The sequence below is a fragment of the Sebastes fasciatus genome, chromosome 15 (genome assembly GCF_043250625.1).
Source record: "Sebastes fasciatus isolate fSebFas1 chromosome 15, fSebFas1.pri, whole genome shotgun sequence".
In the NCBI taxonomy this organism is placed as follows: domain Eukaryota; kingdom Metazoa; phylum Chordata; class Actinopteri; order Perciformes; family Sebastidae; genus Sebastes; species Sebastes fasciatus.
In genome coordinates, this window is record NC_133809.1 from 5,168,224 (window position 1) to 5,189,749 (window position 21,526).

Here is a 21,526-nt window from a genome sequence, read left to right on the forward strand (position 1 = left end):
GATCCCCAGAGGAGGGATGCTATCCAAAGTGTCCTTGAGAAACACTCAAAACTACTATTAAATCACTTAGAAACATTCTGGTTAAGAGCCTCAGTGAAACGCCTCATACTTCAGCAGCAAGTGTCTGCATGTCTTCCAGAAACGTTGGCCCTCATACATCATTATGACTAATTTCTCAAATGTTAAAGTAAAAGACATCCGGTAGAACTGCTTTTACTACACGTTACGTCATCTAATGTGCAGTTCAAATGAGATTTCACAGTCCTCGCTCTCTCTTTCTGACGCTGGTTTACTAATACATGGGGCAAGATGCCACATACAGGGGAAGAGATATTTCTAATACAGGACTAATTGAAAAAACATATTTTTTTAATTTTATTTTACACTAGGCCTTCCCCCCCCCTCTTGAGTCCACTAATCGGTCATTTTCATTTCTTTCTTTAGTCGATTTCTCATGCCGAATGACTCGTATGTGACAACACATTCTCACTCCCAAATCATCAAATACCGTCACTTGGTCAGCGCCCCTCGGAGTCAGAGACCGATGCACGGGGTAACCCTCTTGCGTTACTCTTGGACGGACCAGGGATGGCGTGTCAATATAAGCTTGTTACATGCATAGTGTCCTTTCAAAATAAACTTCCGTTTTCACAGGAAGTTAGGCAACACAACCACTTAGTTAGGGTTAGGAAACGGTCGGGTTGACGTTAACTTCACTGACTAGCGACTCGCATGGCTGACGATACTCAACGACTCACGTGACAAAATAAGTCTACGTTACTTTTAGCTTCACACGGGACACGAACAGCGGTCTCCTCGTTGAAAGTCTTGTGTTTGTTTGACCAACTGCCCAATCGGCGGTGTTTGACGAGTTGGGAGTGAGACCGGGTTGGGTAAACACAAGATTTAAAGTGGTGCTTTTGTGTGATTCTTTGTGGAGAAACTCAGTTTTACAGATCTGTTGATTAAGAAAACTAATCGATTGGTCGACAAAATTGCAAGAGTGTTAGTCGACTAAGAATTTCTTTGGTCAAGGACATTGGAAATTAAAAAATTTTGTCCACATGCCAATGTGGCTGGTGGAATCAAAAATCTACCAGTCACTCAATAGATTCCTTTTTCCACTCACAGTCTCAGACTTTGATAACCCCTTTTCTAAATTATCTATACCTTTCTATATCTAGAGTATTGATCTTTACATAGGTAACTAGCTACAGATGGCTAGCCATCTTTAAACACTCTTTTATGATTTCTATCAACCATATTTATCATATTTCTTCAGTGTATCTATATATATATATCTGTGTAGACAATCAATAGATATCTTGGAGCTATACAGATGGGAAGCTCCAGCTCTGCAGTGTTCAGCTGCATGCATGTTCAGGTGGTAAAATATGATTTATTTCTCTCTTTTCTCTGTTTGTACAGGAATAGGTGAATGGTGAAGTGTGTCCTCATTAGTAATATATACTCCCCCAGACCTTACCACCCCTGCCACCCCCACCTGAACCCCCCTCCCACCCTCCACAGACACCCTTGAGAAGATAAGGTGGTCAGTTTCCTGTTTCATTTGCCTCCAGTCATGCAAGGCTGCGTCAGTGTCTCCGGCCGTCTCCCCGCACTAAATCACAGACGTGAGCTGAGCGCCCAGCCGTGGCGGTGACTCCTCTTATGATATTCTATAGGGTCTCAGTCATTTGAGAGGAGTGAAATGTATGGCCGCTAAGACTTACAGATCGTCGCCGGGGTCACGGGAGCTGGCTCGCCTTGTGACTCCCCGCTCAAGTGCCAGTCACTTCTTTCCATCTCACTGAATTGTATCGCTGAAAACCTCATTAAGGAGCGACATTAGAGAGCTTAGTGTTTATTCTGCTCAACCTCCTCTAGGTTTGTTATCAAGCTGTGACAGTTTCCATTTGCAGGTGTTAGATACCGTTTCTGCTTCCTCTCTTCTCCCCCCCTCCCCTCTCCTCTTCCTCTCTTCGTTACTGCAAACATGACAGAGAGTGTCACCAGCCGCTGATTTGCAATTTCGTGCAACCCGGCGAACGGGTGATGTTAAAAGGAGCGAGTTAGCTCGACGGTTTGAACTGCATTGCAGCAAAATCATTTAAAGAAGTGCCCCTAAACCACAAAACAGACAGACAGTCATGTGGGAGAGTTTCAGCATTTGTATGAAAACCATTTCAGATTCTTAAAATTACATCAAAAAGACTTTAATGCAAATCCGAGGCGCTGTCAGGTCGCTCTGTGGTCATGTATATCTCAATGGGCAGAGCGTGACACAAACACTTTCCATGGGTATAAACTAAAAACTCTGTGCAGCTCAGTAGGCGGCAGGAGGAAGATACAAACCCTGTGTTGACACTGCAGGTAATACAATCAACAAGTCAGTGAAAGAGTTCATTTATGGAGATAAACAAACCAAGAAATTCAGCCAAACGACTACAGTAGATCCTCAACAAGCTTGTTATCACGGAAAAGTCTGTTGCAGTCGAACTTTTCACCTAATGCATGAGAAGATTATAACCATTCATAATTCACGAGACAGTTTTGTGTGAAAGGAATTAAAGACCCGTCCTAAATATACGCCGGTTGAGTACAGTGATTTTATTAATTGTGGGCTATTAATTGCAGTTTTACGGTAATTATCAGCTGCTGGCCAGGTGCTGTTTGGATGCTAATCATAGCAATGTAACATTATAAAAAGGAAAATACATGATTTGCGTGTTGAAAACTGTCTTCTCTCACGGTATACAGTTGCTCAGCAGCAGAGGCCGACTCAACTCTTGAATGTGGCGTCACGCTGACAGAAGTAGGGGTCGTTTCACCACTGAAAAAAATCTATAAACTCATGTTACAGTAAAGTGCTTTGGTTAAAAGTATGTTATGAGGATTTGATTATGTCGGCCAGTTCAAAGACACACACACACACACACACTCTCATACACACTGAGACACACTTGTGGCGAAATGGGAGGTTGTGGTATTGTGTGTGTGTTTACAGTACTCACCCTCACTGTCTGGGGTCATAAATATTCATTTAGCATCTATCAGCCTTTAGGGATTAATCCCAGTACGATGGGTAAAATACAGAACACAATGCTACACGACCGGCATGTTAAGTCCATTACATACTGTAAAGTAGCAGGTATTGCCCACAGGAGACTAATGGCTTTTTATCAAGGATCCCTGGAGGGTTGCAGCCCTCCACCTCCAACAGCACAGCTTCCATTAACGCAAGGCAGGTTTAGTTCAAGAGCACACATTTTTCCAAAATGCGCCTGCTTTAAAAGTAAAATGAGTGACATTAGTGAGACAAACAGCCCACGCGTTTGCTCTTTTATTTTCCACAAAGAGCCACCTTCAAGACTGTGGCTGTGGTTGTAACAAAAGGCTTCTCTCTGTTGTGCTTCTAATTGACATAGTTGACACGGTTGCTTTTTGTGTCTTGACAATACAGCTATTAAATGTCAAGCAGCCGCACAAATTACATATTTTGTGTAAAAAGATCTGAGAAAATGTGCTGAAATACTACGATACAAAATGGAAAAGAGAAATTATGTCCAACGAGCTTCCAACATGGTTCCAACATGCCAATAATACAAGGTCACTTAACTCGGTGTCCTTGTTAAAGCACAAGTACAAACAGACTCATCATTAAACAGCTGCTTTCAAGTGAGTCACATTTACATTTCAATCTAGTTCATTAAGCACAGAGGCTGTAATCCACATCGTGTTTTAACAGAGACAGATCGGCATTAACTGTACTGCACACGCTTCAAAATAACAGGTTTAGTGTTTACACTCCGCTGCCAAACACGACTCACAACACAACAGCGCTGTAGTCAGACCACGGAGGTGGTAAGGCACCTTGAACAATGAAGTCAAGAAAAACTTATTTTTACAGCAGCAGGAAAAAGACACTAGATGTTGTTTACTGCAGTAGAAAAGACATTTGAACCTTCATATGAGCAGCGTCAACGCTGATCTCAACAACAGCCTTTTTATTTCAGTCATAATTAGACTGAAAGCAGTGTATGCTCAAAATATGAGAAAGTGTGTGTTCCTTTTTATTGTCACTTCTGACAGTAAAATAAATCAAATCCATATTTCTATTTTTTGCTCCAACCATGTTAATAGTCTGCTGAGGGAACTGATACTTAAAACGTCAATAAGTCTGACTGAAGTCAAAACAATTGCAAGGTTTATGGTAAATAGTTTCTGCTTTTAGCTAATTTTATTGATATAGATTTTAGATTTTACACCACACGCGGCTTCCCTTCCTTCTTCTGTCTATCTGTCTGTTTTAGTATTGTTTTGTCGAGACTGTCCAAAAACATGTTGTATTGTTATGTCAACGTGTACTGTCTGTTTTAGTCAGTATCTTCTGTTTGTTTAAATATTGTTTTGTCTGTTATAGTATTGTTTTGTTGAGACTGTCCAAAATCTGCTGTATTGTTTTGTCAGCAAAACATTGGACCAAAACGCCTGAGTTTTTGTTTTGTTTCCCATTTCCAACAGACAATCAGTGTATTGCAAGCTTGGCGGCCCGCCAGAGCTAAACTGACTCCCCGCCGAGCCTCAGCTTCAGGGAATTATGTATTTTGAAGAGGTTTTTTTTAAACTAAAATGTGTTATACAAGTAGCAAACTCCTTTAAGGAACTCAGTGCATAGGTTGTGTGTTCAACGTTGACGGCCTGGCGGCTAGTATGGAGATGTGAGAGTAGCAGTGCTGTGTGTGTACAGTTTAGGCTGTCGGTGAAGAAATGCTACAACTCCTCAAGACACAAGCCAAGTTCCCGTGTTTCCCACAGTCTGTTTACTGAAGGGGTTAGCCCCAAAGTTAGACTCAACTTTGGCTCAGACTCGCTTAAGATGGGCTGTTAAGGTGGACCAGCGCTATTCTCATTATGACAAGCCGCTTCTCCAAGTGCGTGATCACCATCTGATCTTTGCCTAAACCCAACTCAACCTTTGGGCCATAGAGTTGTGACATCATAAAACTGATTTATTTTTCCAACATTGATTTGTAACGATTTTGGAAGGACATATGTTGTTATTAAATTTGGAGGACATGTTGGTTTTCTTTGTTTCAGTATTGTTTTTCTGTCTGTCGCAGTATTGTTTTGTCTGTTATATAATTTGTCTGCTATCGTATTGTTTTGTCTGTTGTATAATGCTTTGTTTGTTATTGTACTGTTATTTTTCTGATCAACATTAAGCCACAGCAGCAACAGAAGGAGTCGGAACACACCAACACTCCCCGCTCTCTCTTCACAAGCAGCCTTTTCCACCAGCCAACATTACTGAGAGGGACCTCTATTTTGTTCTCAGCGGTGTGAGCATGGCTCCAGCAGTGTCCAATCTATCCGCCACTTTACCTCCTACCTCTGTCAGCACCTCTCTGCCTCTATTGCGCCGGCTGCGGTCTCGCAATTAAGCCCCGATTCAACAACTGAATAAAAATAGAGGTTGCGGATTATGAAACAAGCAACTAATTTCTCTTATGGAAGTGGCCTCCTGCCATATGGGACGAGTCGAATCCAGAAGGGTAATCAGAGTGATCACCATTGTTTCAATTTTAAAAAATGCACATGATTACACACTTATATACACCAGCTAATAATTGTAATATTCCACATCCTGAATTTTCTCTTTAAACCAGCAGGAACTGATGTCACCTTATTCAAATAATCCATATCTCATTTTGAAAAGAAACTCTTCATTTATTTGACTGTCGACCTTTCTGTCAGAACCGCATGAATCAGCGTTATCTTTATAAATGTCAGCATTAACCAGCCATCAGCCTAAATCACATTCTTCCTGTTCTCGTACAGACGATAACAAATTGGAGTATTTCTAAGGAAGTTATATATTCCTGAGTGCTCCCTCGCATTAAAAACGAAACATCCAAATCCATCAGTCAACACCGGAAAAGACAAATTATTACTTTTTTAAAAAGCGTTTTGTCAGCCAAGGTCATCAGTTACCTGCTATCTCATAAAAAAACACAATTTCTCCTCATTCTGTGAGAAAAATCTGTCATCATTTTCAAACAGTGGGTAACAATCTCCGCATGGAAGGAAGCTCCTAAAATGAGGAGCAGGTGAAACACATCAGTTCATCACCCTTCACGGACTAGAAGTAGATTTACTCGTGTCCACCTGTTTCGCGTCACCGACTCACACGGGATGATTTTTGAGTTTTTAGTTGTGTTCATGGTCCATCTTGTTTAATTTGTGCATCTGCGATCAAACCAAGTGGAAAGGTGTCCCTGAAGGATGTCATCTGAGTGTAATTATTTTTCCCTCACTAATTAGCAAAGCATCAGAATTACAGCTAATTGAATAAACGTCTGTACTGCTGGAGTGACGGCGACTGTGCTGAATATATTACGGCTGTCTGATGGACATCACGTACGCATACACACAATGTCTGGTTTTAGATCTTAATATGTGTCTGTACTTTCTTGTGCAAATCATATTTGTTTCGTGTCCTTTTACGCCTGAAAAAAACACATCCGACCACTCCTAACATGTACAGTACTTCAGACACCTCATGTACTACAAAGTACTGTGAAAATGGGTTTATCTAAAAGATTTCTTCATCACTATCCAGGGAAACAAACATGGATCTCTAAAAGATAAATCTGTCATAAAGAGAAAACAACCTTCATTGTGAGTATTCATGTTTAAAAGAAGCCAATAATTGTCGAGATATTTCAATAATAAACAAAGATATCTGCCTCATGGTGGCGCTAGAGGAAAAGTCTAGAGATCACCTACATGATTAGAATTTATCCTCTGCAAACCATGACTTTCTGTAGCAGAATCCATGACCACACATTCAATTGTTGCTGAGATATTTCAGTGGACTGAACAACCGATAGACAGACCAACACGGCCATCTCTATGTCTTCCGTCTCTGGCGGAAAATGGCCAAACTTTAGGAACACATGGTTTTCACAGACTCTTGCTGTGAAAACATCTACTACTGAGTACTGTAACTTCCTTCTTACAACAGCGGCTGAATTATGAGAGCGGTGCATACTGTAATGAATAACCATTTTATTATATCTCTAAGAACTTTAATAGCTATTGACAAAAAGCATGGCTAGTTCTCTCTGTGCTCAGCCAACAATTACCCAGCAAATTAGACTCTGTGTTTGGGAGCAGCACAGATGTTTGTTGTCCATTAAAAGCACAGATGACTCTTATTGGGAAAACGTTGCAGAAGTTGAGGGAAAGCCTCATTATCAGGTTGGTTTATTTGTTTTCAGCTTGGTCCCATTATGTGAAGCAGCATTTTAGATGAGCCAAGGACTCTGCCATGGTCCTGCGGTCAGCACAACGGTGTCCTTGGTATTGTCATGGGAAGCGGTGTATTTGGCCTTCATGCTCTGTGAAACTCCCTCCCCGCCCCACCTGCGTGAAACTTTCCTCTCCGAATTCACTAATGAGGCTGAGCCGGGAGTCAATCAGCTGTAAGGGCTAAAATGTGCTTCGGAGGGGTTGCAGGTAAACCTGTGCAGCCTGCCAATTCAACACTCTGACATCTTTGTGCACCCATCAGCTTCTCTATTCACTTCATCCGAGCCGAGGCACCCGTAGGTGGCAGGTATGTCCGTCAAGTCGTGGCTTAGCACGGAGAACTCCGAGCGGAGCTTTCGCAGCGGGTGGCTCTCGCACCCTGAAAATAATTTCTTGACATCTTAAGAGAAACTTCTTTTGAAAGTAAAACCACACGGCAATTAAATGACAATGTGCGACTCCAACACAATGAGCAGCCGAATTCTGAACACCTTCACTTGAACTCATTACTCCGCCGACCCCCTCGTTTCACAGCATTTATTATTCTTTTTCAACATGTGACTGAGTTTCCTGCCTGTGTTCTGGAGAGAGCAGAGGGCTTCAGGTTGACTATAATACGCCGCTGACACTCCCATCTCAATGGTTCACCATTCCTGCCTATAAACTGAGCTCCATTAAGTCCAATAAACCAAATACTTTACAATCCATCATCGCCCTCTTTCTATTTTTGGCCTGTGCAGCCAAATATCTCTGAGCAATCATTCCAATAAAACCGTGCAAGTGAATCAGCAAGCAGAACATCAGTTAATGTAGCTGGTTAATGTATGGAGGGGTCACAGAGGACTCAGAAACGATGGAGGGGGGGGGGAGGTGGTAGTGTTGCTGGTGCTTCATATCAGAGGAATAATTCATATAGAGAGGGGGAAAAAAACAAGCTGTGGCTGGTAGTGATTGTCTCACTCCAAACACGTCTCACAGACATAAGAATAACAGCTTTTGATTGATATTCTGGGTGTGGTGGTGCTTACTGCCAAAATTGCGAGTCTAAACAAAAACGTGGTCTATTGAAATTCAGATTCAGGCTTGCCCTAGTTTTCCCCTCATATACATTTATATTGTTTGGGGCGGAGCTTGGGAATGGGGACTTATCGTAAAAAGATATCATCTTATAAACAAGTGTGTGCGAGGCAAGTACCTTTCTCTGTTCTTTGGTGCTATGATATCTCTGGATGCTAAGAGAGAGACAGGCAATCTAGATAATTCTGCCCTGTAATCAGCTTTTTGTTTGCACTGCTGACAGCGGCATTACTGCTGAAGAAGTTCCACTACATGGCAAAGATAAACGGATACATTTTCTGCAGGAACCCTGCGATAGGAAAATCTGTGTGATCATGCAGAGAAAATGACACTGTAGGTAATTCTCTGTGCTGGATTCAATTTGAGGAAGGGGAGGGGGGGGGGGGATCGTGGTGTTAACATGAAGGAAATGGAGGCCGGCTCAAAGCTGTGTGCGCTACATCAACTGCATATCTGCTCGCATTTAATTTTAGTGATGTGATTTCGCAAAAGATGCCAAAATTAATTGAAGAGCTCAGCGGGCGGCGGTGCATAACAGGCTTACGGGTTCATGTCTTGAGATTGAATGTGACTCATGATGTGTAGTGAAGACATTATGGAGATGAAAAACTGAGAAGCTATTACTTCATTTGGCTTTTTTGGAACTAAAAAAGACTTTTCTTCATTGTACCTGAAATGTTTTCAAACGCTGGTTACCGATTCATCACAGAGGCCAAGCTATAGTTTAGAGAATGATATAGATCCGAGATGAAACCGACCGGAGGGCGAGACTCAGAGAAAAAGTCGCAATTACAGATCAGTCTGCTACTTCAGCACCACGGACAGCGCCATGGATTTATCAATACACAGCCCGGTTAGGATACGGATATTTCACAGCCATGGATTCTAACTTGCACAAACTTCAGTCAGATAAAGGATCAATGAGTCAGAGAGACTACACTAACATATTCTGCCCTCCCACTCTCTCTGCTACTAGAGGGTGGAGAGGGGTGGATGGCAGGTTAACAAGAAGGATGCATTTTGGTCGTTTTGTTAACAAGGTGAATGGCGTCCCCTCTCATCCTCCCCTCAAATCGCCAACTGCTCATACAGTAGGCTTTTATTCTAAACCAGTCACACAATTAGCATCACATGTATGTTGAACCACTGCTGTTCAACCTGGTTTGGACATCCAGTAAAAGCCAGTCAACTTGTTTACCGCGGTAGTCTGTGTTACCAGTGTTACACATCGTGCACGTTCATCAAATAAAAAAACTTCTAATTTGTAAAATACTAATCATGTTATCAATGACAGAATGACAGATGCTACAATTATAAACAACAAGACAATGGCGAAGGATTTGGTGTCAAAGCAAAAGCGCCTATTTGGCAATATGTCTGATTCAAACCCAATGCTAACAGGGAACCTGACGACCTTAATGAAGCAACCTGTCGATGAAGGTGGCAGCATCTGCATCTGGAGGCAGCGCTGTGCTGCGTTTCAGCTAATGCTTAGTTCACACTAAACAACTTTAGCCCTGATTTTCCGTGACAGTTTTTGGAGCTCCCCAACAAAAGCCCCAGATCAGACGCAAATCAGAGTTGACTCGCCGCTCGCACATCGACGCTCGAGCGTCATGTGTGAACTGCTCAAAGATGATGCCTTGCAGAAGCATTCCAGATATCTAGCATGCTAAATATCTGGACATGTCGGAGACTGCGGCCCCGAGCTACAGCCAATGAGAGCGAGAGACACGTGTTGAGGGTAAACCTGGGAGAGGAGAGGTCGCCTGTAACAATAGGAACTTACTGTATGTGTTGCATTTGCAACACGGAGCAAAGTTGTTGTTGCACCTAGAGGAATAAATAGTAAAAACGAGTGTGGAAACCGGTGGAAACAGACTGTTTTGTGAACACATGCCAACAACAAAATCAGCAATGTGTTATCACATCTTCTGTCGCCGATCAGTCATGTAGTGTGAAAACCACAACAAATTCAAGACTCCCAATTACAAGACAGCAAGTTGTGTCGTGTGAACAGCAATCTGACAACTTTGAGAGTTGTGTAGTGTGAACTTGGCTTAAGATGCGGCCGCTGTAGTTTCAGAAGCGGCTCTCCGCTCCACCAAAATGTCCGGTGTAATCGGTAACGCCGGTGTTGTCACAGTGGGAACGTTTCCTCACCGAGGCCTCTCTAATCAACAGCACTGCTCTCTCCTGAAGGCAGCAATATAGTAGAAATTAAATTGAGCTTGCACAAAATTAAACTGCTGTCGAACTGGTTTCAAACACAGAGCTGCGAGCAAATATCTGTACACTCACTGCGACTTGACGTCTGCTCACTCAGGGACACTCCACGACGCCTCGCCAGATGGAGCTGCTTGCAAACGGCAACTATGAGATAGAAGAGAGAGAGAGAGAGAGAGATTAGAGTTATTAGCAAATAACAGCGAGACGGATTAGGATATCTTGTTGATACTGATTTAAATCTATAAAAATAAAAGTTGAATATTGGTATAAAAAATATGTCAACGAATTAAATTAACCATAAACGTTACAACACAGTTTTCCAGCAGAATCCTGTCCTTACCATTCCCTTAAGTTTTCCACTGATAATGTTCTTTAACTCCATTCCTTAATACGGCTTCAAAATATAATAATGCATATAATTTGGATTGAGGCTATTGCTGCTTGGAACATTACTTTTATATTTTTAATTAGTTTTTATTTTATTTTGACTTTTTCATTTCATTTTAGTTTAGTGAGTTTTCAGAGTGTCTTTTCTAGTTTAAATTTAGTTTCAGCCGTACAGAAAGGTTTAGTTTTTCTTGAAGAATTTAGTTTTTATTTAGTTTCAATTGACTAAAAATATTTTTCAATGCTTCTTTTCATTTTAATTTCAGTTTTAGATTACTATAATAACCCTGGTTCGGACACAGATCAAAAGTATCAAAGCATGCCACTGTATTTTTACACAAAGCTATTACATGTATTCTGATGTGAACTATAATATCCTTTTAACTGATTGCACTTCATTATGCCTGATTTATGAACTGAATGAGCAGAATTATTACGTTAAAGTACGATTGGTACAGCAGTAATATCTAAACCAATATGCTAGAATTAAAAGCAATCTTGTACAAGAAAATATGCAGCTATAAATGACAAAAGAAAAAAACTCTTGATACTTTAAAAATTAACTATTATGAAAAACTAAAAATTCCCTCCTTGATGTTCATGCCTCATTTCTAATTCATTCTCCTGGTTGAATCACAGAGGTGAGTTCCTGGTGTAAAGTAACTCACTGCATGCGCTTTTTATCATCACTAATGTGTGCAATTCATACATCTGGCCCCTCGTGGAGTAATGACGGAGTAAATGGTATCGATGAATAACCTTATCAAACCCCCACTGACACCTCTACGAGCATTTGTGCTACAGGCAGTAAGTGAAACTGAAAAGAACAAATTAAAGTGGATTCAGCTGGCATGAAGGTTGTGAAAACAGCTCCGGCTTTAGACATTTATCCTTCAGCTTTTTATGCGTTTCTTTAAGCGCGATCGAAGAGAGGGAGTCAAACCCTGACCGGCCCCGTGACACCGGCACCGGTATGTCTGCAGATATTCACTCCACCTCGAATTCCTTCCATCCAAACATGCAACAGATGACTTTAGAAAAAAATGTGTTTCCACTTCACGTAAGAGCTACGTACAGCAGACTGGCAGGTCAAGGATCACTTTTGTTGAGTTCTGACCTCTGAAAAAACAAGATTCTCTGATGTCTATCCAATCTGAGAGAAAAGGTGGACTGAAAAGTGCCTATATATATATATATATATATATATATATATATATATATATATATATATAAAATAAAATATTGATCTCTATATAACCCCATTCTGAGAAGCAGCAGTGTAGGAGGGATCCTGCATGGCTGAAACATGGACAGAACATGACAACAATAAAGTATTTGTGAGTAATTGTCTGCAGCTTGCAGCTCTTTTGTCTCGTAACACAAATACACTTTCTCAACAACAGACCCCGTCATACAAACAGCGACTGTCCAATAGTGGCTTAGCAACCTTAACTAGGCACGACAAGCCTGTCAAGCTTTGGATTCCTGAACACGCTGAAGAGGTTTGCATGCGGCTCAAGTAAGAGCAATTCTCTATATTCAAAACTTTTGGAGATTTGACCTCCAAAATCCAAAGAAAAACCACAAGTGCTAAATAACTAATCAATTAAACTAAATGTTTGTCTGCTCTAACGTAAGCTGCAAAGTTCAGCGTTTCCACCTAACTAGCTGGCTCTAGTAGACATCAGGCATTGCTTACAAGGCCAAAGACCACATCATTAGCACATACACTGTGTGGGAGTTAACACACTACTATATCAAAGTTTAGAGGCACATCTGTGGTTGTGTTCTGCTCTTTGTTTGGTTTAGGGAAGTTCACACTGCAGAAACTTGAGTCAAACTCGTTAGACGTGATAGAAGTTGAAGCAGCTATAGCCATCTTGTGCATAAGATGCCTTTACTGGGTTCTAGTTTTAAAACAAGTCAGCTGGTTTTCAACCCACTCATGAAGGGTTGATGCTAGAATGGATGGTCTGGAGGGAGGGATGGTTAGGGTTAGGAAAGCCTATTAGTCAGGGGATAGAAAGCACATGCGGAGAATCAGTCAAGTGTGCTTCGTCCGTCATTTCGTCAATGAAGAGGTGCCCCAGCAGCTCACCTGGTAGCCCCATGAGTTCTTACCGCAGCGGCCCGGGATTCAAATCTGCCCTGTGGCCCTTTGCTGTGTCGTCCCCTCTCTTTCCCCCTTTCATGACTATCACTATCAGATAAAGGCAATACTTCTGTTAACGAAAACTATGATGAAATATGTCCTTTAAATGACCTTTTTTCCATGACTAAGATGATACAATGATGAGATGGCAGGGACGTCATTAAACACTAACGGTGACGATATCAAATATGCAACATCGCTGACGAGAAGCGCTTAAGCTACACTTCAACGGCACACTCAGCGACAATGTAGCTGGCCACGCTGGCCGTTTTGTTGCTTTTGTTGCTAGTGTGAACACAGCATAAGACGAAGACTAAATCAAAAAATAGCTGTCAAAAGTAACACTGCTCCGGACCATCCATTCTACCTGTCAGAAATCAAGGAACCATGAGTTGTAAGGTAACATAAGTGTGAATTTTGGGGCGGGTTAGCAAAGGGTCAATTCTTTCTAATGGAACTGCTTTTGGCCGATGGCGTGTCAGCTGGAGCAGAGCAGTCAGCGGCCAATAGAGCGCTCAGCTGACTGGAGCGATGCAGCAGGCAGGTACAGAGATAATTTGAAAACAATTGTCTTCCTTTACGGAGACTAAACTAACAGCCCTGTCTGCCTCAACCATTAAGGTGTCAGATACGTTTAGCACTGAAGGTCATCCCGAGGCATGCCTGGATGCTCCGGCTTGACCCAATGATGCAGGTAGATTCAATTGAAACGCCACAAAATGAAACTGCTCATGAGCTGCCCTCGTGTTGCCCGTCCCTCCTCATTCCGCATCTTGATCAACCGCCTACTGAGGAATGATGTGTGGCTGAAACTGACTAAACTGGTGTCGTCGGGGGAAAAAAAACACACACATCTACAAAAAGTATGCGTTTCAAAGATTTCTCCGTTGGCACCTGCTGTATGAGCTATATTTTAGAATACCCAATAGATTTTAAAACAGGTCCCAGAGCCAAAAAAAACTCACTCAACACTTAATTTACTGTGTCAAACTGCTGCTACGTGGTGACTTTTATGACAGCCGGAAAAATGTAGGTGGCTCAAAAAGAGCTCACCCTCTCACTTATCCTCCAACAACTTATACTGAAGACATGAGACAAGGCTTGGGTGTCCAGAGCAGTGAAAAGGTCAAATAAATCAACGTATTGTTCCCTAACTTCAGAGCTCATATCACTACAGTACCTTGGCTGAGTGCTGATCACCAAGGGGTATAACCTAGATGTTTCAGGGACGCAAGTGAAAAGGGAATTCAAACACACACAATTAAAAATAACAGACTTGTTCCAAGCCTCGTGCATGAATAATAACCTATGAAAGGCGTGATTGCTACAAGGATAAGTGAAATACTATTAGTTGAGGTTTGGATGATGAAATTAAACCAGATCCATCTTTCTGTCCGTTCAACCAGTTCACTGCCTTCATGCTGCTTGTAACCGCATCACTCCGCTACCGTCCAGAGGCCATTTTCAGACAGATGATTGCTGGTTGTGGCTTCACTGGTTCCGCCGTGATTGGCAGGACGACTAGCAACACGGCTACATGACTGGCGGCTGTGTCAGTGTCAAAGTCAGTGTTGGTTTGGGTCTGAAGACTACAAGTTTGAAAAATGAAAATGATCTGGGGGTGTTGAGTTAGAGAGAAGTGAGCTGATCAGACATGTGTAGTCCGCTCCTAGCAGCCCGAAGCTACATTAGCCACTACTAGCATAATACACCCAAATCTCAGACCGTCTGTGGTTGAGTTGCATTGTGGGTAATGTAGGTGTCAGGTTTTGACAAAGAAAAGAAAAGACGATATCTCTGGTTCTGCTACAGCAGTTTTGATCATCATCATGAGTCCAATAACGTTATAGGAGCCCAATGATAAATTGGTGGACACCATTCTAACAACATTGCAAATCATTGAGCAGAACTATTTACGGCAATATTGGATTGTTTTATGCTTTTTGCGTCATGAAAAAAATGAAATTGACATTTCTGTCTGGCTTATTTTATCAACACACAGCCTTTTCCAGAAAATGTAGTACATTACAATATATAATTACATATGTAATAGAGAATTTAAACCATATTGCACTTGAATTTAATGTGTTTACGAGGCAACAATCTTGTCAGTTAATGGTTAATGATCAACAAGGGTGGGGTTTCCATTGCTATTGTTTATCCAACATGACCGGAACACACTAATCAACTTCCAAAAGAAACTATAAGATATAAAGGATAATCCAAAACAAGCTGTGTGTTAGAAGATTGCAGAATGAGCTGGAGAACGAAGAATAACCCTCAAACACACATCTGGGATTGAATTATCAATATTTGCAAATAAGAGCATTTACATATTTTTGTTGAAGGTTAAAAAGCAAAAATTAGACACTTGTATACTTGTGCCTGCTAATCTTTTAACCTGTTGCTAAGGTTACACAGGTTGCTTAGCAACTTTGAGGTAATCATATCATTTTAGAACAGTGATTAAATTTGAAGGATTATCCACAGCCAGTTTGGCGTGGATTATGCCGCCTCTACAACATAACAACCGGTATTTAAATGAAAAGTATTTGTCAGAAACATCTTTGTAATCTGGTGGAGAAAAACATCATGTTGTGAGTTTAATAATTTACAATGCTGATGAGACTGTGCAGTTCTCTGTAAAATAATTTACTTCAATCAGATTAAAAGTAGTCTCCATGGTGTAAAAACAAATGGACAACTTCCAACCAACGGAAACAGAGGATTCACCCGGACCCTGATACAATAGGAAATGAATTATTTAGTCAGGAGTCTGGGTTGGTAGCAGACCAGCTGTGCTGGACAGCTGCCAGGTTTCAATGAGTGCAGAGCGGGGTTTTGCAAAACTTCACTGCCTTTAAAAGAATATCTGACCTCAAGTTCTCTCACATTGGTCGAGCTGTGATGCTCAGAGCCTTCTGGGAGGCACTGATTTTCTGATGAAGTGTTGTAGTGGAGTCTTGCGGTGTAGCGGATGTCCTTCAACCCGCCTCGCCTGCTTTGGTCCGAAAGCCTCCAGAGAACGGGTGTGAAATGTTTTCGCTCCGCCGTGGGTTGCGTGCGGAGGCGGAGAAAGCGATAGCAAAAAGAGAAAAAAAAATGTTCTCACATTTATTGTGGCCGCATTGCATCACCGTTTACTGGAGCTATAGTGGGAGCTGACATCGGTCTCTATGGTTCTTCAACAATAGATTTCTCCCTGTGTAATTATTTAATATCATCAAAACGGTGGCTCTTGAAAGAAGCACTTGATGTTTCATTCTCTGGTCGCGTCAGAAAGTGGCACAGCCAAATTCATCAGTGCATCTTCACGAAATAGAGGCTACTCCGTGGGCTTGCTGGGGAACTAACCACTAACATGATAGCAAACCAGGAACCTGTTAGCGCTACTCAGTCACAATAGCTAATTCTTTTGTGCTGACCAATTGACCAATCAGAATCGAGTATTCAACAAAGCCGTGTAATAAGGGACAATTAATTAACAGTAGGAACAGTATGTTCAACAAGCGTGTTCGGACCATCGACTCTCAGAACTGTCCAAAACTCTTTTGTGGAGCCGTTTTAGACACAGGAGGTTAAATAACACACAGCTAAAAAAGCTACTATAACGTTAGCTTCCTCCAGTTTGGGCTCTCTGGCAAGATGATTATTTGGCAATGGCACAAAGTTGAAAAAAATAAAAATCTGCAGAGTATTGAAATACATTTTTCACACAGAGAAACCTGATACTTTTCTCTGTGTGTGTGTGTGAGGGAAAGAAGCAGTTTTAAATAATGTAACATTTGTCTGGGATGTCATGTTGCAGGCTGCTCTCATACACCGTTTGCAGCTATACCTACCTAAAGCAATGCACTGTAATTCGTATATATCCGACCAAAATATTTTTTTTATGTAATCCACGTAATTGTGAACCAGGAAGTATGAAAAGGGACAAACGCGCGTAGGGATAGGGAAGAGATCCGGGTCGACGGGTGGGAGAAAAAACACCGGACCGTTGCTTGTACCCGTGAAACCAGAAGCCAATGCTGATTTATTTATCACGTAATTTCCGTATTTAAGTCACGCCACTTGCAGAGTTATTTTAACCCAAGTACTTTTGTTGCCTAAACCTAACCAAGTTGTTTCCTGTGAAGACGGAAGTATATTTTGAAAAGACTGGAGCAGAGATTGACACGTGCGTCACATGTTGCTGGACATTCATAAGTAAACTTTTTGTATGATATCATAGGATCCGTTGTATGAGGGGGATTCTCAATAATTCAGAGGGCTCACAGTTGCAGAGGGGCTCTGGCATTTTGAGTTGATGTGGAAGACTCAAACCAAACATTTAAAGATTTATTGAAGAGTTGGCTGGAAATATTTGGGCATGACATGCTGTTATCAACATTGGTCACAAGAGTAAAATAAAAACATACAATACAACGCATTTGCAATGTCTCATCCTCATGTCATGTCTTTTCTTTTCCTGTTTTGTCCCTAAACACAATCCTATGAAGCAGAAATGCCATCAAAATTGCCTTAAAAACAGAGAGAGCAGTATTCCCTTGGACTCTCTTCAAGGGTTGAGTGAAACGTCACCCAAATGAAGAATGGCAGCGATATCCAGCCAGAGGACAGCTTCCTCACTCTCCCTGTTTTTCTGAGCTCAATAAATCAGCTCAAGGTTCCTCAGTGATCCTCTGTGTGGCAGTGGAGGGGGATTTATCATTCTCAGATAAAGGCTCGGTCCTCGTCAACGTTCGCTTTCACCCTCGGCTGGGAATTTATGAGAACTGGTGGCATTGTGTGTGCAGCCCACCTAGTTACACAACAGAGTGCAAAGGGCTGCACAACAAGACAATCCATTGTGTTCACGCTATTAATTTGTACCCCGAGGATGTCGTTCAGACACAAAATGGTGCTGCGTACAGTCATTTGCAAAAGTGTAAAAGAATCCGCGGCAAAGGGAGAACTGGTGTCACGGCGGTGTGCAGCAGCTCTCTCAGTTTCTCATAATGTTTACATCTTCCAAAGAGCTGCAGAGTCTTAATTTACCAGGAACATACTGGAGGACAAATCCCACTGTATTATTAAAAGATCTTATTTGATTACTGAGTGCAAACAATAATTCACATTTTTCATGACTCGTTTCACACAGTGTCACAGGATGTAAGGCATTACCGGTATGGAAATACCACTGTTGATTTTATTGTATTAAAAACAATATAGCTTTAACTGGTTTCACATCCAGACATCTTTAACACTGGGAAACTGGTAAATCATTATACAACTTCAAGCTTCATTCAAGCATCACCTCATCTTCCAGTTACATGTTAACTGCAGTACAAATAAACATCATCTTGACATGTACAATTACATAATTACGGCTGTTAGAGCAACACAATTAGCCTCTGCTAATGTTATTACAGCTTAGTGTGAATTCCTTTTTGCAAAATGCAAAAGACAGTCAAATTTATGAAGAAATACCTGTCCATCTTTTATTGGGGCTTGTAAACTGAATTAATTGAAGGGGCTGAAAAGAAGAGGATAAAGCAAGTGTAGCGATACACAACTTTTAAGCACAAAACTTTCTTATTACGGTTACGTCGCAGAAATACAGAAGGATTTACTAGGGCTGGGACAATATACCTATCTCCCGATTCAATATTATCACAATACTTTGGTGCCGATATTAAGATTTATTGCGATTTTTTTGTTAACTTTTTTAACACTACACCATGGGGAAAAGTTAAATCATACACTTCTAGGGACTTTTACTTTGGAAAATATCTAAATTAATTCAGTAAAAATGTTTGATTTTCAGCATGTATGTAGTCAGAGATGTCCTGAAGTCAAATATATCAGTCATTGTCAGGCATTATTTATTAAATTTTTTTCCAGCCACCCAAAAATCAAAGAATAAAGACATTTCCCTCACAAATGAGTGTTTTTTTCTTTTTAATTTATAAGGGACATGTAATGTTTTAAACTTCTGGTGAATATAATCCAATCAATCTTTTAATTCTGACATCAAAAAATTAATTTCAAAATCACGATACATAGGTGAATCGATTTTTCCCCACCCCAGGATTTACTAATGTTTTTTTATGGACTAATATGAAACATAACTGGTAAGCTAACTGCTCTTGGTGACGTTTTATCAATTGATTGACAAATCTGTTAATATTCTAAATTTTTCTGATCCACAAAAAGACCAAAACCAACTGTGAATTCATCCTATAAACAAGTATTGTGTGTGTTTCCAGAGCCGGATATATCTTGTAGTTATTTTGACTCAATCCCACATACACCCTCCTGCTGGCCCAAATACTCACTAGAGCACCAAATGTGGATTAATCCACCGCTGAAAATAGTCCCCAACAAATAAACTACTTACTCCTGTTTGAGTGACATACGCTAAAAATTACAGCTGTTTTCAGAAATTAAGGAGCATTTTTAATTGTTGTAATCAGACTGATTGTTGTTTTTGGTCTTTTCATGGGATTTGTTGACAATAATAAAAACATAGAATAACACCATCTCTGAGCTGATGTAACTGAGGTTGATTTGTGACCCCAAGAATCTAAATTAAAAAGTTGAAATGTCTGTTGCTTGTGCTGGTGTCAATGCATTGAAAGAAAAGTGATGTGCTATTACAAAATTTGAATTTCAAGGAGATGATATAACCACCCCTCGCTAGCAGTGTGCTGTCACAAAAGTAAGTACTGGCATGGAAGTGAAGCACATTAGTCATTACTCAAACTTTAGAAACTCATGAGTCATTTGTGCTTTTAGAGGTAATGATTAATGAATTTTAGGAGACTAAACATTCCCAAAATACATCCCAGACTTACAGCATGAAACCCCTCATTTAGAGAAGTATTTGATTTTCCTTTATGTTGTTTTTCCTCTTCTAATAATGACGGATCATTTGCCACGGACCATCAAGCGTTCGCTCCGACTGCCTCGGCGTTGTATCATGTGCTCTCGGTTTCTTGAAAAGATAGACATTCCCTGCTCATTAGCTGATATCCTGAGGCACAGCTGTCTCTATTTTTTGCTTGTGAAGCTTTTGTTGTTGACCTCCGGGTGCTTTAGCCACCCCTCTCTTTTTACTCTCCTCTCATTCCTCCTCTCCGTCTCACACACTCGGTTCATCCCTCCATTCCCCTTGATCGCCTCTGGGCAGACAGTGGATCTTTTTGTATCCTCCATAACAGTCTGTTTATGGCGCCGCATATTCAACGTTTGACGCTGTATCCTTATTAGATAATGCTGGTAATGATGATAGAGGGAATACAATAGCTGCATTAACCACGTAGGTGTTGTGTTCTCAGGCTGTAGCCTATGGCAAACCGTTTTAACATATAATAGCTAAGCTTGACTATCCGGGGTTAACATTGGAGATATCTACAATTGCATTTTGATTAGTCAGAATTCTTATTCAAGATATCTATAACGTCATTCTGACTAGATATCTGTAATTCAGTTCTATCCTAAATAACAGTTACAGATATCTATAGCTTCATTGTGAGGTTGCAAGGCTTCACACTGGATATCGGCCCAACAAAGCATCTGAACAGTGTTAGCAGAAGAAGCTTTGGCTAACTTGGATAGTTCGGTAAAGTTGGAAAGATATTCAAAGATTCAAACTTCCCAGATCAACAAGGCAAAAGTGAGCATGGCTCACATACCCCCAAGGTTTTGCCCTTTTGGAACTAAAGGAATTAGTCTATTGAGCACAATCTAGCTTGTTATTAGCTCACCTTCCTCAGGATAAATATGGTCTGTCTTGTAACTACTTCATTACTCGCTTGTATTTCAACACCTGGACTCTGTGTCTACGGTGGACTTCTAACCCCCAAAAGGCACAACAAGACCACAGTTTCAACCATCATACCAAATTTGAAGTTCCTAAGTTAAATAGTTTCCGAGTTCTGCTCTGGAAAGGAAAGTGTGACACGTGAACGGACGGAAGGACGGACATGTGGAGCGCTATATACCCACGACTACGTTGTCGCAGGGGTATAATTACATTTTGACTATCCCTAACTGCAGTTTGAGATATCTACAACGTCATTCTGACTAGTCACAATTTAATTTTACATATCTAAAAAGGACAACGTAGATATCTTCAATGGAGGGGAATTAAAGATAACTTGAACTGGAATTCTGACTAATCAGAATTAAATTGTAGATATCTGAAACTAGAATTACAACAAGTCACAATTCAGTTGCGGATATCTGCAGCTGAATTGTAGATATCTGTAATGAGAAACCCCATACATATGAATGGCAAAAGCAGTTTGAATCGTACTAGTCAAAAAAGAATTACGGACTTCTTCAATTAGAGTTTTAGTAAAATGACATTGCAGATATCTCTAA

The 21,526-nt window shown here is 40.9% G+C and overlaps 2 protein-coding genes across 3 annotated transcripts in view; one reads left to right on the plus strand and one right to left on the minus strand.

Moving 5' to 3' along the window:
* The window catches only part of gfra4a (GDNF family receptor alpha 4a), a 314,196-nt gene that overhangs the window by 185,937 nt on the left and 106,733 nt on the right, over positions 1 to 21,526 (minus strand). For both annotated transcript variants that reach the window (XM_074660851.1, XM_074660852.1), the window contains one exon: positions 10,693 to 10,764. The gene's annotated coding sequence lies outside the window, so the exon portion shown is untranslated. The remainder of the gene's footprint in view (positions 1 to 10,692; positions 10,765 to 21,526) is intronic.
* loxl3b (lysyl oxidase-like 3b) overlaps positions 14,353 to 21,526 on the plus strand; it is a 372,166-nt gene continuing 364,992 nt past the window's right edge. Inside the window, exon 1 of the mRNA XM_074660842.1 lies at positions 14,353 to 14,365. The gene's annotated coding sequence lies outside the window, so the exon portion shown is untranslated. The remainder of the gene's footprint in view (positions 14,366 to 21,526) is intronic.